The sequence below is a fragment of the Primulina eburnea genome, chromosome 8 (genome assembly GCF_022965805.1).
Source record: "Primulina eburnea isolate SZY01 chromosome 8, ASM2296580v1, whole genome shotgun sequence".
NCBI classification, from domain to species: Eukaryota; Viridiplantae; Streptophyta; class Magnoliopsida; order Lamiales; family Gesneriaceae; genus Primulina; species Primulina eburnea.
Window position 1 is genome coordinate 567,077 of NC_133108.1, and position 10,955 is coordinate 578,031.

General features: G+C 40.3%; 1 long non-coding RNA gene across 1 annotated transcript; it reads right to left on the bottom strand.

Moving 5' to 3' along the window:
- Positions 1 to 8,363: 8,363 nt before the first annotated feature.
- LOC140837624 (uncharacterized) lies at positions 8,364 to 9,406 on the bottom strand. Its single transcript, XR_012119427.1, has 3 exons — positions 9,260 to 9,406; positions 9,040 to 9,155; positions 8,364 to 8,935 (listed from the first exon to the last, which is right to left on the bottom strand). It is a non-coding gene; the product is annotated as an uncharacterized lncRNA (long non-coding RNA).
- Between the last annotated feature and the right edge of the window lie 1,549 nt (positions 9,407 to 10,955).

Genomic DNA, 10,955 nt, shown 5'->3' on the forward strand with positions numbered 1-10,955 from the left:
ACAGATTTTAAATTAGTGATTTTGCAATGCGGCATGCCAAAAGAGACCAAAATTATGTTCTGTTTAGGCCTTCAGAGCTTAATATATAGGTGTAGTACATTCACAGAATAACACAGTGAGGAGATGGTATGTGCGCTGTATTAGTGAAATCAAAGTGCCAGCTTACAGCATTAACAAGACATGTAGAGATTACATAGTAGGCCAGACACATTACTGTAGCAGGCTATAGAATGTAAACAAACATCAAAATTAAATTCCAAAAATATGGGAACTAAAACTCCAATCAACTATACAGGAAAACACAAATGACACCTGACAAGCTAAAAGTGAAGGAAGGCTTCCACCATGATTTAAAAGCTAAAGCAATGGACGAGCTAAGAGGCCCTGCCTTTCCCTAAAGAAGCCGCGTGCTACTATTACTTTTTTACTAGAAAATTTTACGAATATTAAAGAACAAACTAAAGGTTGATGATTCAAATAAGTGTATTACCTTGAGTAAGAAGTTTTTATTGGCTTGCCAAGATGCAGCAACTTGAAAAGTTGAATCTTGAATGTTGCTAGGAGACTTTACATCATCAACCTATCATAAAAAAAATTAAATGTAATCAAAACCCTCAAACAAAAACCGACTAATATTTCTAATAAACAGATGGAAGTAACCGCAAATAAATGTAATTTGTGATTCCAACAATCTCATTTTCTTCAAGTGGATTTTTTATCTGTATCATAGGAGAAGTAGATTATTGTCAATTATATTTTTAGCACGGAACATCCATAGAAGCTATTGGTTGGCTAATATGAAATTTATGAACTTTCAAATATTAGGATTGTGTATGAAATCTTCATTTAAGAAGGAAACCACAATTATCAAATGATGGTGGTGGTCTGAATAATGTGCTTTTGCTATTTAATCAAAACTACCACTCTAAATCCACCAAATGATATGCAGTATGCGATATTTATTCATATTTATTCAGATGCCTCAGCAATGGTGCATTCATATCCAATGTCAGCAAGGAATAACCAACTATATTGTTTGACCAATTTGTAGCATATTGTTCAGGATGTGAATAATTAAAAGCACATGAGTTTCATCATCAAAATTTGTCTGTCACATGCATATACAGCAATGCAAAAGGCTTTAACCTGAACATATTCAAAGAGCAAGAAAAACCACATAAAACAAAACACACACACACACACACAGAGAAAATGCAAGAGAGAGAAAAGACACCCGTCTCTGAACCACTACATGCTGATAGAAAGAAGCAATGAACTGCAGTACATGAGTAACAAAAAGTTAATTCAAGTCAATGCCGAGAACAAATTATAACGCACATGAATCACAACAGCAGGGAAACTGTTTCCTGATGGACAAGGTCTTTTATTTATTTCTCGTAGGTGTGTGTGTTTTGTACATTCAATAATCTTCATTCATAGGAAAAACTTTTCATCCTCCTCTACTGATAAATTCATATTTTTATGGCTAATGGCTATCAGGTAATATCATAATAAGTATAAATCTCGAGAGGCATGCAATGGCTAAAATTAGAACCCCTATCACAAACCTTAAAAGCTAGGATATTAACCGACGATTTCGATAGACTAGATCAAGTTATAGTAAATGGATGATGAGTCCAAATATCTAGAATTTTTATCATTTAACTTAAACTAGAAAAAATAAATAAAAAGATGGTATTTGAATTATTATTCTAAACTATTAAATAAAATAATTGCAACTAAAAACGACGAATTCGACGATCAAGAAGGGATTCAACTTCAAATTTATTTATTAAACAATTCCTCGAGTTAATAAAACTATTTAAATTTAACATTCCAATTATTTCTAATTGAATTTAATTAGATCTAAATGCATTAAATCTTCGTAGAATTTAATTTTTCACCTAAAACCACACACTGAAATCGAATACTATTTCTAGTCAGTTTAATCATGTGTTGATGACGTCTTTGTTGCTATAATTAACCAATCATCTTTCGATTCGCGATTAATCAACAGACATGTAAATAGTTGATCAGACTATTAACAAGAAATATTAAACTACCATCAATCAATAATTAAAATCAAGAAAATAATACATTGAAAATAAACAAATATCAAACAAAGTATTGTTTGACCCTATCGTTGTCTTAGCTTAAAGAAATTTATTTCATAAATTCAAAACATAAGTGAAAAGTCAGATATCCATTACTGAGAAAGACCGAAATACATAAAGATGAATCAATGCCAGATCTACTACCACCTATATATGCCATCTTATCTTTATTCCATCCACTTTTTTTATAAGTTGTGTGGATTGAGTCCTTGCTTTAGAATACTTCTTCACGGAACATATTAACATAATTTATGATACAAGATGTAGAGGAAGTACGTGTTTCTTTATATTGACCGACTCAAGTTCCCACACCTTTTAAGTTTATCTAAAAAGCATGCTCGGCCCATATAACAGTAACATCAGAAGTTGACACTATGAGATACAAAATGCTAGTCAACGAAGGACTAGCAGAATAAATGGTGTGAAAACTCAAGAACCTGCGAATATTTTGCAAGCTCAAGTCCAAAACTGAAGGATGGGCTCAATGGACTTCCTGATCTCGATCCATAACCAATTGCACAGCTCTAGCTTTCTAAGTTTTTTAATCTTGCTCCATCTTTGCTTCCCACTAAAGACAACATTGTATAAAAAAATTGCCATAATATTTTCCCGTCATTATATGAATGAAATGCAAAACAACATGAATAACGTGGTTTAACTCCACAAAGTCACATAATTGTCCTTTATTAATCTGAGACAAGAAAATCGGAAAATAAGAGTGCAGTGGGCAAAAACGCACAGGAATGCAACATCTAATAAAGAAATGCAAATCAAATAACAATTAAAAAGAAAAAGCTTAATGTGGTGCAGAAAAATAACCACATGCTGAACATCAAAGTAATTCTGTATAATTCTGAACCATGACATGAGTAGTAAACTCACAAAGATGACCTGATATAATACTTGTACTTTCTTTAACCGATCGACCTCCAGTAAAAATAATGTAATTCCAAAGATCCTTTTAAAATCCTCTGGAAGTTATTAGATTGTTTTTGGCAGCTCACATATCAAGGAAAACTAAGAAACAACAAACAAATTCTTTTAGCATTTTACAAAGAGAAGAAAGTGCGACAAAATCAGTAACCAGTAAAGATGTCCTATGTTGCTTCAAAATGATTGAAATGAGGTCCATGAAGGATACAATTATAAGAATAATAGGCTAGTATATCATGCAGGTGAAACAAGACAACAAAGTCTGCATGCAAAACACTTACATTTACGTTCATATATATTGAAAGCTGTCAAGGAAATAAATAAATTCATAATTCCTGCTCATGCAAAGTATGATATGTGCATCTATATCTATAGGTATGTATTTGCCATCACAATCTCACAATCAGTTCAGGTTTTCATTATAATCTTTTACAATCTCAATTTTGTTTGAGATGCTACGAAAAATTGCAGCTTTACAATTTACCATTAGACATGAGGAGCATATAAAAAAATGAAGATATGTTGTACATTGTTTACAGATCATAATAAAGGTGCAAGGTGTTGTTGGGTTTCTTACGGTTCAGTGTTTGATGCAAAAAGGTCAATAAATGTGTGAGGATCATCAACATCTGTTGGAATATTATAAACTTCAGAGTTTGACAAATTTATCCGTAAGAAAAACTGAAGAATATAACTGATCGAACAGTCGAATAAACGTAACTGAAAACTTCGGTTGAACTGAACTAGAAAAACATTATCAAACTGAAGAATTCATGATTGATAGGACATTAGTTACAAATGATAACGCACAGCTTCCGAATGTGGAGAGAAAAGGGGAAGGCTTGGTTAGTTTGTTATTTTGGTAGCGAAATGTTCTTAGATCGTTTCTTACTTCATAAATAAAACGACGACGTGGCGGGGGAGGGAGGGATCCGGCCGCAACCCGCCATTCGGTGGGCGAACTATCCGCTTATTTTATTTGGCAGGACAGAACATGTCAACCGACCAAATTTTAGTTATATTTGAAAATTGAGACGTGTTGGGTCGCACACACTACAACCCACCTTTTAGCTTGGTGGGACGGACGGAGTGACCTCTCTAGTTAGAATTTATCGGTTACTATTTGGATATAGTTTTGACCCAATTTTTGATAGCTTTGATTTTAGCATGGTTGGTTATGCTTTTGTACAATTTGATCTGATAAACTTATTCCTTTAGTTTTGACTAGTACGAGAGACAACGTATTGTATAAATAAAGATGGAGTTTTTTTTATGTGACAGCCTCACGAATTCATATTTATAAGACATAAAATTTAGTATGTATTACACAATATTTCTCCATAGCATAACTAACAAAAAATGATAAATTACTACAAAAAAAAAAAAAATTAATATTCAATTTTTCAGTATTGTGAATCACTCAAATGTCGAATCCTAATTTCAAGTACAATAGAAAACAGAGTTATGCATTAATCTTGATAAATTTGGAATCTTCCGTTCAACATAGATTAGCACCCGACTCGATCTAATATTGATTTTTACAAGTACATTTTATTGACACAAGATTTTTCTTAAAAGCCTTAACAATATCTTGTACTTTACTTTATATATCTCGACAAAAAACAAAATTATAAGTAATGAATCAAATAAAATACATCAGAAATAGCATCTTCAAACTCCTATGATACGTTTTCTTCAAGGGCTCAATAAACTAATTAATTAACGACCACATTTACAAAAGTCTTGTTAGTATATATGTATTATATTAAAAACATTTAATTAATTAATGCAAGATTCCCTATTAGCTATGAGTAATATGTCATCTTTATCACTAACGAAATAAAATGATCAATAACATTTATAATATTTGCATACAAGCATTATATTTGGGGAAATAACGAGTAAGTAGGGAAATTTAAAAACTCCACCTTATATGTACTTGAAATTAAACATAGAAGTTTGTATCCATTGTGCGAACTGAAACTCATTAATTCCACGACCCAGCAAACAAACTTTAGAATTAAAATTGTAAAAATAAGTTCTATAATTAATTAAATAAAAATTTATGAACAGTTCTCAACCGAAGTACCACTCACCAGGAGAAAATATCACACGAACTACAACTCTGTCATAGGATTGTTTCATTGGGATTTTCTCTCAACTGGAAGGGAAAGAAACTCATCAATTCCACAACACCTCAAATCAGCTCTAGAATTAAATTTTAAAAATTAGAAAAACAAGCTCCATATTAAATAAAAAAAATTAGAAACAATTCTCAAACTCATAAACTAGTTTAGAAAATCTAAGTAACTACTACAGAAAGTCATCAATAAAAGGAACATAAACTTTTACGAGTGATGGAACATAAACTTCATACAAAATCTAAGTAGCAACGTTAGCTTAGAAAATGGAAGCAAACACGGCAAATGGATTGATGGAAATACAAGTATCGAGTAAAGCTATACAAATATTTTCAAGGTACTTAAGATTGTTTATTTTTGCATAAAAGTATAAAAAAAAAAATAGAAATTAAAATCGTGTTTTCTTCATTCGAGTCACTTTTGAATACGAAGTATAATATTGCCAAGATTTCATTAATCTGTTGCACATATCTTATTCCAGTGTTTAACTTCGCAAATACAATCAATATCTCTCAAAACTTCTTGAACGTAAAACATACAGGGTGAGTGAAAAAAATGAGTTGCAATAACAAACTAATTTAAATGAGCTTGTGAGTGATCATGGAGAAATGAGCTGGAATAATAGCCGGAACAAACATAAAAATATTAAGCAAACTAAATTGGGATCCAAAAAAGAGCAACTCGCGATGGATTCCATCACAACATCAAATATATACGTTAATTGACAAATTTTCAGTTTGTACTCCTGCTATGTTTCAAGCTCATAGCTCACCTCATACTCTTATAAATTATCAAAGTCATCCCCACGTTTCATCGGAAAACACTGAACTGAAATTTGTTCGTTTATTTAGGCTATAGCACCATGATACTCACGGGAAATCTAGGGTCCGATCCCAACGAGCGTCACTAGTTCAGACGTGGGCTTTAAGATGACCCTGAGCCTGAAATCAAGAAAAAGACCGTTAAGAGGGGGCCAGGAGGGTGTCCTGGCGTAGCCCCTCCGACGCTCAAGTCAGTGACTGAGGTTATATGGGGGGAGCAGCTAAGGGTGCTGCTGAAAACAATATAGTGAATCCATCAACTGAACACCCAAACCTGGTATTTATAGGAGAATACCTGGGCCCTTGGTGGGCCTGTCTTCCCTTTGGACTAAAGATGAGCCAAGGGTAATGGGCTCATCCATGGGGTATCACCAGTCCCCCCCTCCCGAGTCGAACTGAATCGCAGGTTCGAAGTTCGATTAGTTGTGTTGTCCTTGGTTTGCAATATACGAGTTGTACATTTTCCCTTTTGCCTCCCTCACCCTCTCACCCATCCATACTCTCGCCTACCATGCCTTCTCCTTCACTCACAGCCTCGCCAGCCCCTTACCAACACAGCAGTCGCCTCACCAACCTCCCCTCGCCTGCCCGCCCTTACCCTCGCCAGTACTCGCCATTCACCGCGCAGCCTCGCCCAAGGTGCCGCTAGCACTCTCGCCCTCCGAGCTCTCGCCGCAAGCCACGCACGCCCAGCGCCCGCGCGCTCTCGCCCTTCTCGCCTCTCACTGCGCATGCCCAGCGCGTAACCTCACCTCCCTCCCCTTTCTCGCCACTCGTCGCGCCCGCCCAACGCGCAGACTCGCATAGGGCGCCGCAAGCACTTTCCCTCTCCGAGCTCTCGCCGCAAGCCACGCACGCCCAGTGCTCGCCACTCTCGCCCTTCTCGCCCCTCTTCGCGCATGCCCAGTGCCCTCTCGCCCCCCGAGCTCTCGCCATACACTCGCCCTTCTCGCCCCTCATCGCGCATGCCCAGCGCCCTCTCGCCCCCCGAGCTCTCGCCATACACTCGCCCTAGCACCAACGCCTCCGCTCTCGCCCAACCCGCTTCCCTCGCCTGTCTCCCCCTTCCTCGTCTGATGCCCACGCCTGCCCTTCGCCTCTCGCCCTAGCACTGCCCTCGTGCTCGCCAATCCTTGTCCAGTACGTTGAGAATTTTGAAAAATTTCCTTGCGAATGGTTGTCTAATTTCTGAAAAAATTATGGGGGCGTTGCCCCGGTCAGGTCGATCCCCGCGACCTGACCGGGCAGATCGATCCCCGTAAACTCTGCTCCCCCAACAACTTTCGTTATCGACTAACCAAAAAAAATGTTCTTCCTCCCTAACCCTGCTCCTCTGCTAGACGATGCCTTAGCAGGTAAATTTGATTCTCTTCCTCCACTCTGCTCCTCTGCTAGGCGGCGCCATAGCAGGAAAATAACAATTCACAACCTCCACCCTCTAACTCCTCTGCTAAGTGACGCCATAGCAGGAAGATAAAATTCAACGCGCCCACCCTCTAACTCCTCTGCTAGGCGATGCCTTAGCAGGAAAATAAAATTCAACTCGCCCACCCTCTAACTCCTCTGCTAGGCGATGCCTTAGCAGGAAAATAAAATCAACGCCTCCACCCTCTAACTCCTCTGCTAAGCCGGGCCTTAGCAGGAAAATAAAATCAATGCCTCCACCCTCTAACTCCTCTGCTAAGCCGGGCCTTAGCAGAAAAATAAAAATTCAACACCTCCATTCTCTAACTCATCTGCTAGGTCACACCTTAGCAGGAAGCCGGGCCTTAGGAGGAAAATAAAAATTCAACACCTCCATTCTCTAACTCCTCTGCTAGGTCACACCTTAGCAGGAAGCCGGGCCTTAGGAGGAAAATAAAAATTCAACACCTCCATTCTCTAACTCCTCTGCTAGGTCACACCTTAGCAGGAAAATAAAAATCAACCACCTCTTCCCTCTAACTCCTCTGCTAGGTGACACCTTAGCAGGAAAATGAAAATCAACCATCTCTTCCCTCGCTAACTCCTCTGCTAGGTGACACCTTAGCAGGAAAATAAAAATCAACACCTCCCCCCTCTAACTCCTCTGCTAGGTCACACCTCAGCAGGAAAATAAAAATCAACCACCTTCCCCCGCTAACTCCTCTGCTAGGTGCACCTTAGCAGGAAAATAAAAATCAACATCATCACCCTCTAACTCCTCTGCTAGGTCACACCTCAGCAGGAAATTAAAAATCAATCACCTTCCCCCGCTAACTCCTCTGCTAGGTGACACCTTAGCAGGAAAATAAAAATCAACACCTCCCCCCTCTAACTCCTCTGATAGGTCACACCTCAGCATGAAAATAAAAATCAACCACCTTCCCCCGCTAACTCCTCTGCTAGGTGACACCTTAGCAGGAAAATAAAAATCAACACCTCCCCCCTCTAACTCCTCTGCTAGGTCACACCTCAGCAGGAAAATAAAAATCAACCACCTTCCCCCGCTAACTCCTCTGCTAGGTGACACCTGAGCAGGAAAATAAAAATCAACACCTCCCCCCTCTAACTCCTCTGCTAGGTCACACCTCAGCAGGAAAATAAAAATCAACCACCTTCCCCCGCTAACTCCTCTGCTAGGTGACACCTTAGCAGGAAAATAAAAATCAACACCATCACCCTCTAACTCCTCTGCTAGGTGACACCTCAGCAGGAAAATAAAAATCAACCACCTTCTCCCGCTAACTCCTCTGCTAGGTGACACCTTAGCAGGAAAATAAAAATCAACACCTCCCCCCTCTAACTCCTCTGCTAGGTCACACCTCAGCAGGAAAATAAAAATCAACCACCTTCCCTCGCTAACTCCTCTGCTAGGTGACACCTTAGCAGGAAAATAAAAAACAACACCATCACCCTCTAACTCCTCTGCTAGGTGACACCTCAGCAGGAAAATAAAAATCAACACCTCCCCCCTCTAACTCCTCTGCTAGGTCACACCTCAAATCAACACCTCCCCCCTCTAACTCCTCTGCTAGGTCACACCTCAGCAGGAAAATACAAATCAACCACCTTCCCCCGCTAACTCCTCTGCTAGGTGACACTTGAGCAGGAAAATAAAAATCAACACCATCACCCTCTAACTCCTCTGCTAGGTGACACCTCAGCAGGAAAATAAAAATCAACACCTCCCCCCTCTAACTCCTCTGCTAGGTCACACCTCAAATCAACACCTCCCCCCTCTAACTCCTCTGCTAGGTCACACCTCAGCAGGAAAATACAAATCAACCACCTTCCCCCGCTAACTCCTCTGCTAGGTGACACCTGAGCAGGAAAATAAAAATCAACACCATCACCCTCTAACTCCTCTGCTAGGTGACACCTCAGCAGGAAAATAAAAATCAACCACCTCTTCCCTCTAACTCCTCTGCTAGGTGATACCTTAGCAGGAATATAAAATTTCTCCGCACCCCAACTCTGCTCCTCTACTAGGCGATACCTTAGTAGAAAAATAAAATTTCTCCCCGTCCTCTAACTCTGCTCCTCTACTAGGCGATGCCTTAGTAGGAAAATAAAATTTCTCTCCTGCCCTCTGCTCCTCTACCAGGCGATGCCTTAGTAGGAAAATAAAATTTTTCTCCTTCCCTCTCGTAATACAACAACATTCATGAACTGAAAAGAGGAACCTGATTTTATTGAATATCAACTGATAACGTAAGACAAATTCAGGAACGAAATACATCAAAAATGAAGTAAAGATATTCTCTAAGGTGGTAAGCGTTCTCAGGCCTCTTTTAGAGCTTTACCCATAGTTTCCATCAGTAGCACCCCCCGAGATCATATGAATCATTCCTCTCGTAGGGTGGTTATCCTCATTCATTCCCCCCCTCGGTTCGACGGGTCCCTGAGGAACATCTTGACCTCGACCTTCCCCTCTCTGCTCCCCGACCCTCTGATTTATCCATGGAGGGCCTTGACCACGTCTAGGAGACGAGCGAGACCTCTGTCGACTCCTGGATGAGGATCCTTCTCGTCTATCCCACGAAGGCAATCTAGCACTGCTCTTAGCCCTTCGCGACTTCTCCCAGCTCTCCTCGGGCTCCCTCACCTCCGTCACCTCGTCACGACTCCTATCCAGAGGAACATGTGATGAGAATTGTCTTCTGTCCCTAGCTTTAATCTCCTCTCTTTCCCCTGCGCCCCTCTTCCTTCCTCCTCTCTCCGCTCCCTCAACTCCACTCCTCCCAGGTCGCTGCTCCATTCTCTTATGCCGCTGGGCATCTTCAAGATTTATATATTTCTCAGCTCGAGCCAACAGATCATCATAGCTCGACGGAGGCTTCTTGACCAGCGACTTGAAAAACTCCCTTCCTCTAAGTCCCTGGGTAAAGGCACTTATCATGATGTCAGGAGTGACCGCTGGTATTTCCAACGCTACGCTGTTGAAGCGCTGGACAAACTCCCGTAAAGTTTCACCCTCTTGCTGTTTCATTACAAACAAACTCAAGTAGTTTTTTTGGTGCCTTTTGCTACTAGCGAATCGGTGCAAGAAAGCAGCTGAGAAATCCTCAAAAGAGCGTATGGAGTTGGGCGGCAAGGAATTAAACCATTGCTGGGCTGACCTCACCAAAGTGCCCAGAAACACTCTGCACTTGACTCCATCTGAATACTGATGCAACAGAGCTGTGTTCTCAAACCTCCCCAAGTGTTCTTCGGGGTCCGTATGTCCATCATATTCTCCAACGTTTGACTGTCGGAAATTTGGAGGAAGCCCCTCTTCCAAAATGGCGAGGGAAAAAGGACTTCCTTTCTTGGGGGCTGCATCTCTGTTTCCCAATTGCTGCCTCAGCGTCCGTATTTCCCTCCACATCTCTTCCATCTCCGGATTCTCCTCACTTGGGCGGGGTCGCGTCTCCTCCACCCTACTCTGACTTCCCTCCACATTCTCCTCTCGCTCCTGGCGAGCGGTCTGATCTTCTGCAAACATA